This window comes from Mytilus trossulus, chromosome 9 (genome assembly GCF_036588685.1).
Source record: "Mytilus trossulus isolate FHL-02 chromosome 9, PNRI_Mtr1.1.1.hap1, whole genome shotgun sequence".
NCBI lineage: Eukaryota > Metazoa > Mollusca > Bivalvia > Mytilida > Mytilidae > Mytilus > Mytilus trossulus.
In genome coordinates this window covers 16,569,409-16,586,620 of record NC_086381.1, presented here as the reverse complement: position 1 = coordinate 16,586,620, position 17,212 = coordinate 16,569,409, and the positions used below count along the sequence as shown (strand labels likewise).

At 35.5% G+C, this 17,212-nt stretch overlaps 1 pseudogene; it reads left to right on the top strand.

The window, feature by feature from the left end:
- The window catches only part of LOC134684333 (uncharacterized), a 285,814-nt pseudogene that overhangs the window by 221,975 nt on the left and 46,627 nt on the right, over positions 1–17,212 (top strand).

Genomic DNA, 17,212 nt, shown 5'->3' with positions numbered 1-17,212 from the left:
CTTTGCTTTATTGAATAAGTAAACAAAAAATAACTTAGTGGTATTTCAATTGGGCTACACAGCCAATTTTGCATAGGTACTATTTTTGTACTTAAAATCTGTAGTACTGAAAATTTACTTTTGAAATTAAGTACTATTTCTTTACTTTAAAATTATTGTACTATTTACATACCTGTATTTTACAGTACTTGATTTGTACTTAAAATTTTGGTACAGAAATAATACCAAAAGTGACCAGAATATTCCATGTTTGAAAATCATAATTTTAAGAGATTTGAAATAGAAATACTATAAAAATGCTGAAAAAGTAACGTTGTAACCAACAATATGTAGTACTTAAATTTTCAAGTACAAATCAAATACAGGTACCTAAATTTTACAATAATTTAGAGTAACAAAATAGTACTGAATATTAGAAGTAGATTTCCAGTACTACAGATTTTCGGTACAGACATCAGGGGTGGATCCAGCCATTTTAAAAAGGGGGGGTTCCTAACCCAGGACAAAGGGGGGGGTTCCAATCACATTTTCCCATTCTAATACATTGATCGTCCAAAAAAAGGGGGGGTCTCAACCCACGGAACCCTCCCTCTGCATTATATGAAGTAGCTTTCCCCCTTTCTCTACTTCTCCTAGTCAAAACGAAAATGTACATGTCGAGAACATCTGAACAATTAATGAATGGAATACATACTACAGACAACATGTTAAACGACAAATCTTAGTGCACATCACTTTGCAACCACTCGTCGGTAATTTTTATTGTTAAATGCACGTTTATAAATGATTACTGAAAACGTTTCAAAAATATGGAAAATTTTATAGTTTGTTTCTGATTGTGTCAAAAGGGGGTTGGCATCTATATATTTAAATTTAATTGATTTTAAAAAGTTGATGTGAAATAATTCATTAGAATAACTATAGCTTTTTTGTTTTAACCAATTTATGTTTAGAACTTTCAATGGTATATTGTAGTCTGGGAATACCACCTTGTCAGCCAATTTTAAGTTTGTGGATGAGGAGTCTGGACTGGACCATTATAAATTTCAAATATACGAGAGACATCAGGGAATCACTCAGCAGATTGTACCTCGTGAGTATTAATATTATATAATGAGGGGGATAGGACCTTTATCTGGACACGAGGATCAGGTTTTTTTACTCTGTATATTGGTATCCGGGAATTCTTTTTTTGAATTTCAAGAGGTCAGGATTTAAATTTCTAACCTTGTATGCAAACTTTGGCAAAACCACAAAATCAAATATCAACAATCATACAATTTTTCTGGTGTCAACGTAAATTGGTATTGGAAAATAAATAAATCCACAGTAACACATTTTAGAAAAATAAATTTTTACTTGAGAATGGTAAAATTTATTCACCTTTACTGAAAAAAATTTCAATAGATGCTATTATGTCAATATTTGTTTAATAAATGATATAAAATTAAATGTCATTCCATTTATCTACTGTCTTCTTTGAACTGTTATAGTTAAGGACAACTATAACAATTCTATTTAAAGATACACCCAAAATACATCTGTCAATGGTAAGCATTTCAATTTTGGGTGTTACATTGTAGGTTTTTTGTACAGTATATATTTGAATGAAAAAGGAGAAAAACATTATTAACAAAATTATTAAAATATTAGTGAGAATGTACAATGATCTATCAACTTCAGTAGAGAGGAGAGTATCATATAAACTTATAAACAACCTTATTTCAGACAAACATGGAGCATGGTTAGAAGTAAAAGATGACATACATAGAGCTAAATATACACACACAGGCCTGTCGCTGCACCAGGGAGGATTGTACAGCATCAGGGTGGGGGCTGTCAACAAAGCAGGATTTGTAGCAGCCTTTGATACCAGTGGGGTGGTGATAGACAATGAACCCCCTATAGTAAGTAAAAACATGATCACAAACATTCACATGATTCATGTGCCTTTTACTAGTCAGGGCGATGGAGTTCAGTGTTTCATGTCTGTGATAGTTTTTATACGCACGTTTACGGGAGGTATTATGGTATACCATTCACAGTTTGTTTGTTCGTCATCTACATGTCAGCTTTAACGCTTTTAGTAACCTTCATTTAGTAACAGCAAGTCTGACAGAATTATCTCATCCAATTACTGGTAATCAAGTGCACCTTTCCATTTCTACAAATGACCTAAGCAAGTCTTTAAACTCCTCCTATAGTAAAGGCAGGCTAAGGTTAACTTTACATGTTAACATTGTCAATTGCCTAGCCACACAGCCCATGACGCTCCCAATTTTACTATTCTTTATTTCAAGTAATTTTAAAGTTATAAATTAAAGAGGGTAATTTTTAAATATTCAATCAATACATTATTGAATACTTGTATTTGTAGATCCATTGGTTGAAAGTTGGAACACTATCTGAAGGACATGAAGAAGATATTGATGGCTATGTGTGGCAGGCGGACACCAGCGGCATTAAAGCCGCTTGGGATGCAGATGATCACCAGTCTGGTGTGATTGGCTACAAGGTGGCTGTGGGTACTAATAAAGGTAGGTACTATTACTGTTATATCGCCAGGGATACACCAGTGGCATTAAAAAATTTAAAGATACAGGCCATCACTAGTTGGTTGAGGTTTGCCTTCAGAGCATTACAAATTAGGTTTATAGAGTGAAAATTAGTTGTTAGATCCACTGAGGGAGGCACTTGGTTACTGAGGATTCATTAATATTCGTTGGGTGCCAATTTTTGTTGATTTCTTGGGTACAAGGGATCCACAAATTTACATATTCAACACATTTCAAGAAATCAAATATCAATGAAAATTGTCAACCACGAAAATAAATGAATCCACAGAACCTCATAATGTGGGATTCAGATCTAAATATTTCATGCTATAATTAGATTAGTATGTATTATTATTTTTCAACTTTAATATAAATGAATTGACAGTAAGTCAAATCAAATGTATGCAACAGATAATGATAGTTAATAATCAATAAATGGGTAGATTAAGTATTGTGGCCCACTTTTAGTAAATCAGAAATGGAATTAGTGGCTATATAGAGATGAGCTTATTCAACTGAATTAGAAGCTATAAATGGATTTGTACAAAATTGTTGATAAACAGAACTTGAACACCGCCACATTATTTATGTATGTGCCGGTCCCAAGTCAGGAGCCTGTAAATTCAGTGGTTGTCGTTTGTTTATGTGTTATATATTTGTTTTCTTTCATTTTTAGCTCACCTGGCCTAAAAGGCCAAGTGAGCTTTTCCCATCACTTGGCGTCCGTCATTCTGTGTCCGTCGTCCTGCGTCCGTTGTCGTTAACTTTTACAAAAATCTTCTCCTCTGAAACTACCTGGCCAAACTATTCCAAACTTGGGCACAATCATTATTGATGTATCTAGTTTAAAGTTTGTGTTTTATCACCCTGCCAACCATCCAAGATGGCCGCCATGTCTAAAAATAGAACATAGGGGTAAATTGCAGTTTTTGGCTTATAACTCAAAAACCAAAGCATTTAGAGCAAATCTGACAGGGGGTAAAATTGTTTTTCAGGGCAAGATCTATTTGCCCTGAAATTTTCAGATGAATCAGACAATCCAATGTTGGGTTGCTGCCCCTAAATGGGTAATTTTAAGGAAATTTTACTGTTTTTGGTTATTATCTTGAATATTATTATAGATGGAGATAAACTGTAAACAGCAATAATGTTCAGCAAAGTAAGATTTACAAATAAGTCAACATGACCAAAATGGTCAGTTGACCCCATTAGGAGTTATTGCTCTTTATAGTCAATTTTTAACCATTTTTCGTAAATATCCATGATCTTTTACAAAAATCTTCTCCTCTGAAACTACCGGGCCAAATTAATCCAAACCTGGCCACAATCATCATTGATGTATCTAGTTTAAAAGTTGTGTTTTTTGACCCGCCCAACCAACCAAGATGGCCGCCACGGCTGAAAATAGAACATAGGGGTAAAATGCAGTTTTTGGCTTATAACTCAAGAACCAAAGCATTTAGAGCAAATCTGATAAAGGGTAAAATTGTTTATCTGGTCAAGATTTATCTGCCCTGAAATTTTAAGATGAATGGGACAACTCGTTGTTAGGGTGCTGCGCCTAAATTGGTAATTTTAAGGAAATTTTGCTGTTTTGGGTTATTATCTTGAATATTATTATAGATAGAGATAAACTGTAAACAGCAATAATGTACAGCAATTTAAGACTCAAAAATAAGTCAAAATGACCAAAATGGTCAATTGACCCCCTAAGAAGTTATTGTCCTTTATTATCAATTTTTAACAATTTTCATAAAATTTGTAAATTTTTACTAACATTTTCCACTGAAACTACACGGACAAGTTCATTATAGATAGAGATAATTGTAAGCAGCAAGAATGTTCAGTAAAGTAAGATGTACAAACACATCACAATCACCTAAACACAATTTTGTCATGAACTGTCTGCTTCCTTTGTTTAATTCATATATACCAAGGTGAGCGACACAGGCTCTTTAGAGCCTCTAGTTTTTACTTAAATGAGGCCGTTAGTTTTCTCGTTTGAATTGTTTAACATTGACTTATCAGGGCCTTTTATAGCTGACTATGTGGTATGGGCTTTGCTCATTGTTGAAGGTCGTACAGTGACCTATAGTTGTTAATGTCTGTGTCATTTTGGTCTTTTGAGGATAGTTGTCTCATTGGCAATCATACCTCATCTTCTTTTTTATATTGGATAAGTTGATAATTTCCTCTTGTTGTATATTGCAGGAGGAGCAGACATTTCCTCATGGAAAGATTATGGATCAGATACTGATATATACATCAAAGGTTTGACCTTGACTGTCAGTAATGAGACAGCTCATTATCCAGTGTACTACGTCAGTCTGAAGGCTATCAATGGAGCAGGTCAAGAGAGTGATCCCGTCATATCATCACCGATCATGGTAGTGGATGAAGATGAACCAGGTAAGAAATCTTAACATTAATTATCTCCCTTGAAGCAGGTCAAGAGAGTGATCCCGTCATATCTTCACCTATCATGGTAGTGGATGAAGATGAACCAGGTAAGTAATCTTAACATTTGTTATCTCCCTTGGAGCAGGTCAAGAGAGTGATCCCGTCATATCATCACCGATCATGGTAGTGGATGAAGATGAACCAGGTGGGTAATCTTAACATTAGTTATCTCCCTTGGAGCAGGTCAAGAGAGTGGTCCCGTCATATCTTCTCCTATCATGGTAGTGGATGAAGATGAACCAGGTAATAAACATAAGTTATCTCCCTTGGAGCAGGTCAAGAGAGTGATCCCGTCATATCTTCACCTATCATGGTAGTGGATGAATATGAACCAGGTAAGTAATCTTAACATTTGTTATCTCCCTTGGAGCAGGTCAAGAGAGTGACCCCGTCATATCGTCACCTATCATGGTAGTGGATGAAGATGAACCAGGTAAGTAATCTTAACATTAGTTATCTCCCTTGGAGCAGGTCAAGAGAGTGATCCCGTCATATCTTCACCTATCATGGTAGTGGATGAAGATGAACCAGGTAGGTAATCTTAACATTTGTTATCTCCCTTGGAGCTGGTCAAAAGAGTGGTCCTGTCTTATCTTCACCTATCATGGTAGTGGATGAAGATGAACCAGGTAGGTAATCTTAACATTTGTTATCTCCCTTGGAGCTGGTCAAAAGAGTGGTCCTGTCTTATCTTCACCTATCATGGTAGTTGATGAAGATGAACCAGGTAAGAAATCTTAACATTTGTTATCTCCCTTGGAGCAGGTCAAGAGAGTGATCCCGTCATATCTTCACCTATCATGGTAGTGGATGAAGATGAACCAGGTGAGTTATCTTAACATTTGTTATCTCCCTTGGAGCAGGTCAAGAGAGTGACCCCGTCATATCTTCACCTATCATGGTAGTGGATGAAGATGAACCAGGTAAGAAATCTTAACATTAGTTATCTCCCTTGAAGCAGGTCAAGAGAGTGATCCCGTCATATCTTCACCTATCATGGTAGTGGATGAAGATGAACCAGGTAAGTAATCTTAAAATTTGTTATCTCCCTTGGAGCAGGTCAAGAGAGTGATCCCATTATATCATCACCGATCATGGTAGTGGATGAAGATGAACCAGGTAGGTAATCTTAACATTAGTTATCTCCCTTGGAGCAGGTCAAGAGAGTGGTCCCGTCATATCTTCTCCTATCATGGTAGTGGATGAAGATGAACCAGGTAATAAACATAAGTTATCTCCCTTGGAGCAGGTCAAGAGAGTGATCCCGTCATATCTTCACCTATCATGGTAGTGGATGAATATGAACCAGGTAAGTAATCTTAACATTTGATATCTCCCTTGGAGCAGGTCAAGAGAGTGACCCCGTCATATCGTCACCTATCATGGTAGTGGATGAAGATGAACCAGGTAAGTAATCTTAACATTAGTTATCTCCCTTGGAGCAGGTCAAGAGAGTGATCCCGTCATATCTTCACCTATCATGGTAGTGGATGAAGATGAACCAGGTAGGTAATCTTAACATTTGTTATCTCCCTTGGAGCTGGTCAAAAGACTGGTCCTGTCTTATCTTCACCTATCATGGTAGTGGATGAAGATGAACCAGGTAGGTAATCTTAACATTTGTTATCTTCCTTGGAGCTGGTCAAGAGAGTGGTCCCGTCATATCTTCACCTATCATGGTAGTTGATGAAGATGAACCAGGTAAGAAATCTTAACATTTGTTATCTCCCTTGGAGCAGGTCAAGAGAGTGATCCCGTCATATCTTCACCTATCATGGTAGTGGATGAAGATGAACCAGGTAAGTAATCTTAACATTTGTTATCTCCCTTGGAGCAGGTCAAGAGAGTGACCCCGTCATATCTTCACCTATCATGGTAGTGGATGAAGATGAAACAGGTAAGAAATCTTAACATTAGTTATCTCCCTTGAAGCAGGTCAAGAGAGTGGTCCCGTCATATCTTCACCTATCATGGTAGTGGATGAAGATGAACCAGGTAAGTAATCTTAACATTAGTTATCTCCCTTGGAGCAGGTCAAGAGAGTGATCCCGTCATATCTTCACCTATCATGGTAGTGGATGAATATGAACCAGGTAAGTAATCTTAACATTTGATATCTCCCTTGGAGCAGGTCAAGAGAGTGACCCCGTCATATCGTCACCTATCATGGTAGTGGATGAAGATGAACCAGGTAAGTAATCTTAACATTAGTTATCTCCCTTGGAGCAGGACAAGAGAGTGATCCCGTCATATCTTCACCTATCATGGTAGTAGATGAAGACGAACCAGGTAAGTAATCTTAACATTAGTTATCTCCCTTGGAGCAGGTCAAGAGAGTGATCCCGTCATATCTTCACCTATTATGGTAGTGGATAAAGATGAACCAGGTAAGTAATCTTAACATTTGTTATCTCCCTTGAAGCTGGTCAAGAGAGTGATCCCGTCATATCTTCACCTATCATGGTAGTGGATGAAGATGAACCAGATAGGTAATCTTAACATTTGTTATCTCCCTTGGAGCAGGACAAGAGAGTGATCCCGTCATATCTTCACCTATCATGGTAGTAGATGAAGACGAACCAGGTAAGTAATCTTAACATTAGTTATCTCCCTTGGAGCAGGTCAAGAGAGTGATCCCGTCATATCTTCACCTATGATGGTAGTGGATAAAGATGAACCAGGTAAGTTATCTTAACATTTGTTATCTCCCTTGAAGCTGGTCAAGAGAGTGATCCCGTCATATCTTCACCTATCATGGTAGTGGATGAAGATGAACCAGGTAAGTAATTTTAACATTTGTTATCTCCCTTGGAGCTGGTCAAGAGAGTGGTCCCGTCATATCTTCACCTATCATGGTAGTGGATGAAGATGAACCAGGTAAGTAATCTTAACATTTGTTATCTCCCTTGGAGCTGGTCAAGAGAGTGATCCTGTCATATCTTCACCTATCATGGTAGTGGATGAAGACGAACCAGGTAGGTAATCTTAACATTTGTTATCTCCCTTGGAGCAGGTCAAGAGAGTGATCCCGTCATATCTTCACCTATCATGGTAGTGGATGAAGATGAACCAGGTAAGAAATCTTAACATTAGTTATCTCCCTTGAAGCAGGTCAAGAGAGTGGTCCCGTCATATCTTCACCTATCATGGTAGTGGATGAAGATGAACCAGGTAAGTAATCTTAACATTAGTTATCTCCCTTGGAGCTGGTCAAGAGAGTGACCCCGTCATATCTTCACCTATCATGGTAGTGGATGAAGATGAACCAGGTAAGAAATCTCAACATTTCTTAACCCTTTGGAACATAGTTCAGGTACAAAAATTATATTCTAACCCCATCTTGTTGCCTCCCATTGATCATGGGACAGGTATTCACTTTTCTGTGCTATTTTACTCTCAATCTGAGAGCTTTTACTGTTGTCCATGAATAATTTTAGGATTCTTCTTCATTTTGGAAAAAGTTAATTGTTTTAAGTTTTAAAATTATAAAATTGCCAGAACTTGGCTGTCACAAATTTTATATATATATGTTGTTATGATATTGTAATTATTATGTTTATTTATGTTGGCCTAATTTGTGTTGTATGGCCTGATAGTTGTTTACCAAATAATCTTATAACTGTGCAGTTTATGAATCACTGGAACAGTCACAGAATGATTAGAACTTTCTAGAATGATCCTTATAAAAGATGCGTAATTTAAACTTCTACGTTATTCCAGAAACTTCCGTTGTAACTTTCCAGGATTTTCCACAATGTTCCGTTCTAGCGTGTTCTAGAATAATCCGTCACAACTATATATATACAGACACTAAAGTTAAACTCTCATAATTAAACTTGGACATAGACATTGATAGACATCAGTATTCACAGCATTTGGATTGACACTTTTATTCTACAAACAACATCATACTGGATTGTGACATTAGTAGTGAACGTAATATTCAAATTGGATTCCAAAAGATTTCCGGATACAGATAAAGATAACAGATTGGACTCATATTTTGACAGTTAAGTTAACAGTTATATTTGTGTAATACCTTTTGTAAACTTTTGTATATTAAATATTGTTAAATTTTACTATTGATTTGTGTCTTTTGTTGGCTACAATTTAAAGGCGATTTCTGGCCGTAACAGAAATTGGGGGCTCGTCCGGGAGTTCTTAAAAATATTTTATTCAAAATTTGTTTAGTATTTTTATTATAACTAGCCAACAAAATTCTACAAAATGGCATTTGATGCTGGTAATTTTTTGAAAACGCCAGACCTGGAGAGTTTTGATAATTTAAAGAAAGAGGAATTAGTGTTGCTTGCTAAACAACTGAAATTAGTTTTTAAAGTATCTATGAGAAAACAAATTATAAAAAATTTGGTTATAGACAAATTAGTTGACGCAGAAATTTTAGGTGAAGAGGCTCTTGATCTTAAGGTCGAAACTGTTGACGCTATTAAATTAAAACAGTTTGCATTAGAACATGAACTTAAATTAAAAGAACTGGAAATGAAGGAAAGGTTAGAGATGGAGAAAACCAAGGAAAAACAAGATGAACTTAAAATTAAACAGGCAGAGCTGGAAATGAAGGAAAGGTTGAAAATGGATAAAAAAAGAAAAAGAAGATGAATTTAAATTAAAAGAACTTGAAATGAGAGAAAGGCTTGAGATGGAAAAACTGAAAATTGAAATGGTCAAAGAAGAAAGCAACACTAAAGTCCAGACCAAATCAGATTATTTTGATGCAGCAAAAAATATACGTTTGGTTCCAAAATTTAGTGAAAAAAACAGTCGATAAATATTTTCCACAGTTTGAGAAAATTGCTAATAATTTTAAATGGCCAATGCCGTATTGGACTACGATGCTGCAAAGTGTTTTTGAGGGTAAGGCCGCTGAAATATATTCCGCACTTCCATCAGAAAAAAGTTCTGATTATGATATTGTAAAACAGGAAGTTTTGAAAGCTTATGAACTAGTACCAGAAGCATATAGACAGAAATTTAGATCTTATAAAAAGTTTGATTCACAAACATATGTGGAATTTGCTCGGGAAAAAGAAGATCTATTTGATAAATGGCTTACGTCAAAGAAAACAGATAACAATTTTGATAACCTAAGACAATTGATGTTATTAGAAGAGTTCAAACTATGTGTTCATTTAGACTTAAAAACACATTTAGACGACAAAACTGTCGAGTCAATACATGATGCAGCTGTCATCTCAGATAATTATACTCTTTCACATAAAAGAAGTTTCAAGGGTCAAAATGTTTATACTTCCAGTGGAAATTACAAAAATCAAAGCACTGAGCGTACTGATAGTAAGCCTGTTGCACAGAATAAGAGTCAGTCCAGTTATAATATGTCTAGTCCAAAATTTGATACTTTTGAGAAGAAGTCACTGATTTGTGCTTATTGTAAGAAGACTGGTCACCTGATGGCTGATTGTTTTAGACTCCAAAAGAAGAATGAACGAGATTATAAGCCGAAGACCAGTGCATGTACGACACCTTACATTTCCAGTGCGTTGGAATGTCCTGCGAGTCAGGCTTTTAAGTCCAGTTTTTGTGATTATATGGAGGAATATAAACCCTTTATGTCTGATGGGTTTGTTGCTATTGTTGATGATACCACTCTTCAGCCTATTAAGATTTTACGAGACACTGGAGCTTCTCAGTCTTTATTGTTAGAAGGTGTGTTGCCTTTGTCCGAGAAGACTTCTGTTGGTGCCTCCGTTTTGTTACAAGGTGTAGAGTTAGGTTGTATAGATGTTCTTCTCCATCGTATTTATCTGAAGTCAGATTTGATAACTGGACCAGTTATTGTGGGTGTTCGTCCTAATCTCCCTGTTGAGGGTGTTACATTATTGCTAGGAAATGATCTAGCTAGGAACAAAGTGGTTGCTGAACCAATTGTTACCAGTGAACCGGTGGTGGATGTTAAATCACCTGAAGATGATGCTGAATTGTATCCAGCTTGTGTTGTTACTAGGGCGATGGCTAGAAAACAACAAAATGAGAATTTGCAAGAAGACAAATTTGATTACATGGACCTTTCTGACACTTTTATAGCTGACATTGAAGGTCCTGGTAGCTCAGAAAAGGCCATTACAAAACCACCTATTGTTAACAAGAATGTTATTATGCCATGGCCAGACGTTAACAGCCATTCATTAGACAGAGAAAATTTATCTGAAGAACAACATAAAGACCCTGAGGTTCTTCAGCTCAGCCAGAGAGCTCAACCACAGGAGGAAGCAGACAAAGTGGCCGAATGCTATTACCATCAGGACGGCATTTTAATGAGAAAGTGGAGGCCTCCTGATGCTACCCCAGAGGAGGAATGGAGAGTTGTGTACCCAGTGGTGGTGCCAAAAGTTTATAGGCAAGAAATTATTGGTCTTGCCCATGACACCCCCTTGGCTGGACACTTAGGTATAAGGAAGACTTGCCTAAAAATATTGCAACATTTTTACTGGCCCAGACTTAGAAACGATGTTGCAGAATACTGCAAATCATGCCATATATGCCAGGTTGTTGGTAAACCTAACCAGAAAATACCACCAGCACCACTTCTGCCTATTCCAGCCTTTGATGAACCTTTCAGCAGAGTTCTAATTGACTGCGTTGGACCTTTACCAAAGACCAAGACTGGAAATGCGTATTTATTGACAATCATGTGTACATCTACTCGCTTTCCTGAAGCTATTCCGCTCAGAAATATCAAGACACCGACTATCGTCAAAGCTTTGATCAAATTTTTCACATTAGTAGGACTTCCTAAGTCTATACAGTCCGACCAGGGATCAAATTTCATGTCAGGTTTATTTCAGCAAGTCGTGTACCAGTTAGGGATTGCTCAGTACAGATCAAGTGCTTATCATCCAGAATCTCAAGGTGCCTTAGAACGTTTTCATCAAACATTGAAGAACATGATTAGAACTTTTTGTCTTCAATTTGACAGAGACTGGGATGATGGAGTTCATTTTCTACTTTTTGCAGTCCGAGAGGCTGTTCAAGAATCCCTTGGATTTAGTCCCTTTGAGTTGGTATTTGGTCATACTGTAAGGGGACCGGTAAAATTGATTAAGGAAAAGTGGCTTACTGAACATACTGACTTGAATCTTTTAGACTATGTATCTAGATTTAAAGAAAAATTGTTTACTGCTTGTCAAATTGCTCAGAAAAACTTAAAAAATGTACAGACCAAGATGAAAATATGGTATGATAAAGATGCCAGGGACAGAGTTTTTGAGCCTGGTGATAAGGTACTTGTGTTTTTGCCAGTCCCTGGACATCCTTTACAGGCTAAATATTGTGGTCCTTATACAATAGAGAGTAAAATTAATGATTTGAATTATATTGTAAAAACTCCAGGTCGGCGCAAACAAAATAGAGTGTGTCATATTAATATGTTAAAACCATATTTTGAGCGTACTAATGTACTATGTGATAGTAAACCAGTTGCCACTTTAGGCATGGTTAAATTTGAGAACAATCATGACAAACCAGATGTAATTGAACCAAATTTTAGTTGTAAATCTATGGAAGAGACAGTTAGATTGAAAAATTCAGAAATTTTGTCAAATTTAGATTCAAAACTTGAACATCTGTCTTTTGATCGTAGAGAAGAAATAAAAACTTTTGTATTTTCTTTTAAAAATCTTTTTCCAGATGTGCCAAACAAAACCACTGCTGTTTGTCATGATGTTGATGTCGGAGATGCTTCTCCAATTAAGCAACATCCTTACAGGCTCAATCCACTCAAACTTGAAGTTATGAGAAAAGAAATTAAATATATGCTTGACAATAATATTATTGAGCCGAGTAACAGTGAATGGAGCTCTCCTTGTCTCCTTGTGCCAAAACCAGATAAAACCTTTCGTTTCGTGACTGATTTCAGAAAAGTAAATTCAGTCTCAAAATCTGATTCCTATCCGATTCCAAGGATAGACGATTGTATTGACAATATTGGTCAAGCAAAATTTGTGAGCAAATTTGATTTATTGAAAGGTTATTGGCAAGTTCCATTGACACAGAGAGCTCGTGAAATATCAGCTTTTGTTACACCAGATGGCTTATTTCAATATACTGTAATGCCGTTTGGCATGAAAAGTGCTCCAGCTACATTTCAAAGAATGATCAATAATGTTATAAAAGATTTAGACTGTTGTTATGCTTATATTGATGATCTTATTGTATGTAGTGATAGCTGGGAACAGCATTTAACACATTTGTATAATACTTTTGATAGATTGTCAAAATCAAATTTGACTGTTAATCTTGGTAAAAGTGAATTTTGTCAGGCCACTGTTGATTATTTAGGGCATACAGTTGGCCAAGGTCAAGTAAAACCTATAATGGCTAAAGTGGAAGCTATTTCCAAATTTCCTCCTCCTACAAATAGAAAACAACTTATGAGATATTTAGGCATGATTGGATCTTACAGGAAATTTTGTTCAAATTTTGCTACTGTTGTTCAACCATTGACTCATCTTTTACGAAAAGACTCTAAATTTATCTGGAGTGAAAATTGTCAAAAAGCTTTTGAAAATAGCAAATCACTTTTAATTAATAGTCCAGTTCTGATTACTCCAGACTTTGAAAAACAATTTAAACTTGCCGTTGATGCAAGCGATGTAGGAATAGGAGCTGTTTTATATCAAGAGACAGATGATAATGTTGAAAAACCTATATCATATTTTTCTAAGAAATTAGATAAACATCAGAAAAATTATTCAACTATTGAAAAAGAGTGTTTTGCAATGTTGTCAGCACTTCAACATTTTGATGTATATTTGAATCCCACTGTATATCCTATTCTTGTTTATACTGATCATAATCCTCTCACCTTCATGCATAAAATGAGAAACAAGAATCAGAGGTTGACTAGGTGGAGTTTATTGTTACAGGAATATGATGTAATTGTAAAACATATTAAGGGTAAAGATAATGTAATAGCTGATGCTTTATCTAGAGCTTATTAAATCACTTTGTATATATTATGTATTTTTGTTCATATTATTCATGATAAGTTTTTGTTACACTAAAACTTCTTTTAAGGGGGGAGGTGTTATGATATTGTAATTATTATGTTTATTTATGTTGGCCTAATTTGTGTTGTATGGCCTGATAGTTGTTTACCAAATAATCTTATAACTGTGCAGTTTATGAATCACTGGAACAGTCACAGAATGATTAGAACTTTCTAGAATGATCCTTATAAAAGATGCGTAATTTAAACTTCTACGTTATTCCAGAAACTTCCGTTGTAACTTTCCAGGATTTTCCACAATGTTCCGTTCTAGCGTGTTCTAGAATAATCCGTCACAACTATATATATACAGACACTAAAGTTAAACTCTCATAATTAAACTTGGACATAGACATTGATAGACATCAGTATTCACAGCATTTGGATTGACACTTTTATTCTACAAACAACATCATACTGGATTGTGACATTAGTAGTGAACGTAATATTCAAATTGGATTCCAAAAGATTTCCGGATACAGATAAAGATAACAGATTGGACTCATATTTTGACAGTTAAGTTAACAGTTATATTTGTGTAATACCTTTTGTAAACTTTTGTATATTAAATATTGTTAAATTTTACTATTGATTTGTGTCTTTTGTTGGCTACAATTTAAAGGCGATTTCTGGCCGTAACAATGTCGTCTACATTTGAGCATATTCAATGCATTTTATGGCCTTGTACAGTTAATTTGAATATAAAACAAAATGTTTATGCCAGGTTTATTTTATGGCATAGCATAGGCATAAAGAAGTTGGACTCTTTCACATTTCTCAATATCTGGTACTATATTTATTATATAGGTATAGTAATTGATGGAGCAGACAGAACAGAGATTCCAATTATGTCAGATATTGGTGACGACCTTGACTACCAGTCAGACATGTCCACAGTTAGTGTACAGTATACAGGGTTTGAGAGCCACCTCCATGGTGTTATGGCCTATGAATGGGCTGTTGGGACTACACAAGGAGGGGAGGAAGTACAACCATTCATGCCTCATGGAATCATCCATAATGAAGAGAAAGATGTGAAAGGAGATGGTAAGATTGGGTGTAATACAGTGTAACTGCTAATATTGTCAATCAAGATAAGATAGGCGGAGTCTCTATAAATATGAACAGATTGTTCAGATTATATAGCAATATCATTACAACTTGAACTTATCTTAAAATTGAAATCGGGGAGAAAAAAATCAGAACCTTTATAAAAAATGAAGAATGAATTAGAGGTTGGAAAAATGTATAGAATAGAAATGAAATATAATTCTTGCAAAATTTCCATCCAATCTATGGCTTGCATCAATTACTTCATAAATAGCTTTCAGGATAAACCCTTACACTGATAGCTGCCCAGACAGAAGCTACTCTGAGGCGATGGCCTCCCTGGGTACTATATGACTCGAGTGGGAGATCTCCATAATAAATGTAAATCTTTTGTTATTTGTGTCGTAATTTCATTCATTAACACCATGTTAACAGTTTTGTTCTTGTTTTGATAATCTTTTCTTCATAAAATATTCAAATTTTCAATTTTCGGCATTATTTAGGTGAAATTCTCAAAATTCTACTCTTTGACCCAAAATCGTAATTTTTCAACCAAAAACAGCAAAATTTTGAATAATTTGTTGATGCTGTACAAATTTCTTACACTGAACAATGTCCGTTCTAAGTGTTTTGTAAATAAAACGACATTTTTATATTAAGAAATTATACTAGTTTAGCTTCAATTCTTCCATATTCTTTTTAAAAAAATGTTCCTTCATTTGAAATTCTTGTAAATTTTGTAAATTTCATCTGATTTTGACACAGTTTTCAACAAATGGAATCGCCATCTTTACACTTTCATCCGTGTATTCAACAGAAAAAGATAATAATTTGCACCATTTAAAGCGGCAAATAAAAAAGAGGTATTCCGATCCCAGTAAAATGGGACTCATGGTCAGCTCTCTGAAGCATGAACTCTAAACCAAACTCATCTGTGAAAGTGTTAACATATAAGTACATGGAGAAATATTCATATTTTTTTTTTTTTCTCATAATTTTTCAGGAATAACTAGTTCAGGGTATGCTCAGATAACTCTCCCTCTAGAACCAGAGACAACATACTACACAACAATCAGGGGTATTACTAATGCAGGAAATGTGATTGAGGCTACATCTGATGGTTTTACTGTAGATATAACTCCTCCTATAATAGCAATTGACAGGTATTTATTTTTGTTTTCTTCATTCATTTCTTGTGTCTATTCATATTGTCAAGCTATTCATCACCATGAATCTAGAAAGTTGAATTTAACAATAACTATTGAAGATCTGCCAAAAGAAAACAAGAGAAAAAGTTTAGCCTTTTAACGTAATTGAAACCAACTTTAAAGTTTTCAGATATAAAACCATTCTGTCCTATGAATTTAAACAAAACCGAAGGGGATAGGAGGCGGTCTTGTCCAAAATTCCAAAGAAACTAAATGCCAAATCCCAAATTCTTGTACAAATAATGTGTCAGTTACCAATATACAGTTTAATCCACAATTTCTGACAATTTAACTGGCTATTAAAAAATTCCAACGAGTTAATAGGCTTAATCCCAAATTCCTGTAAAGGGTCCTTATGCTGCTCTAGCTACATGTAGCTGATATTTTGTACAAATTAACAAGTTGTAATGACATTTTCGGTCTATAGTTATGCATTGATCGAACTAACTCATCATCCAACATGTTTATCATGTGCATATACCATACATTCATATACCTGATGTTTTATTGAATATTTAGATTGACAGGACTGACATCATCTGACAACAATATCCAATCAGGAGGATCTGTTTACCAGAAGTCAGCTGATTCCCTGTCTGCCATGTGGCATTACAACGACACTGAGAGTGGTATTGAGAGGGCTTGGTACTCGGTAGGAACTTATCCCTATGCTGAAGATGTCTCACCGAGGAAAGAGGTGGATGTTTCATCTGTACTCCTCAGTGAACTTCCCCTGGCGTTAGTCACTCCTGACTTAACAGGTCTGTTTGAGATAAAAAGGGTTTACATTAGAAACATATTGAGATAGGGGTTTACGTCAATGAGACAGCAATTCAGTATTGAAATTTCAAAAGACATCTAGAGGGCTTAAAATACAATCTTAAATACTTGACAGGTGGCTATATAAAGATCAA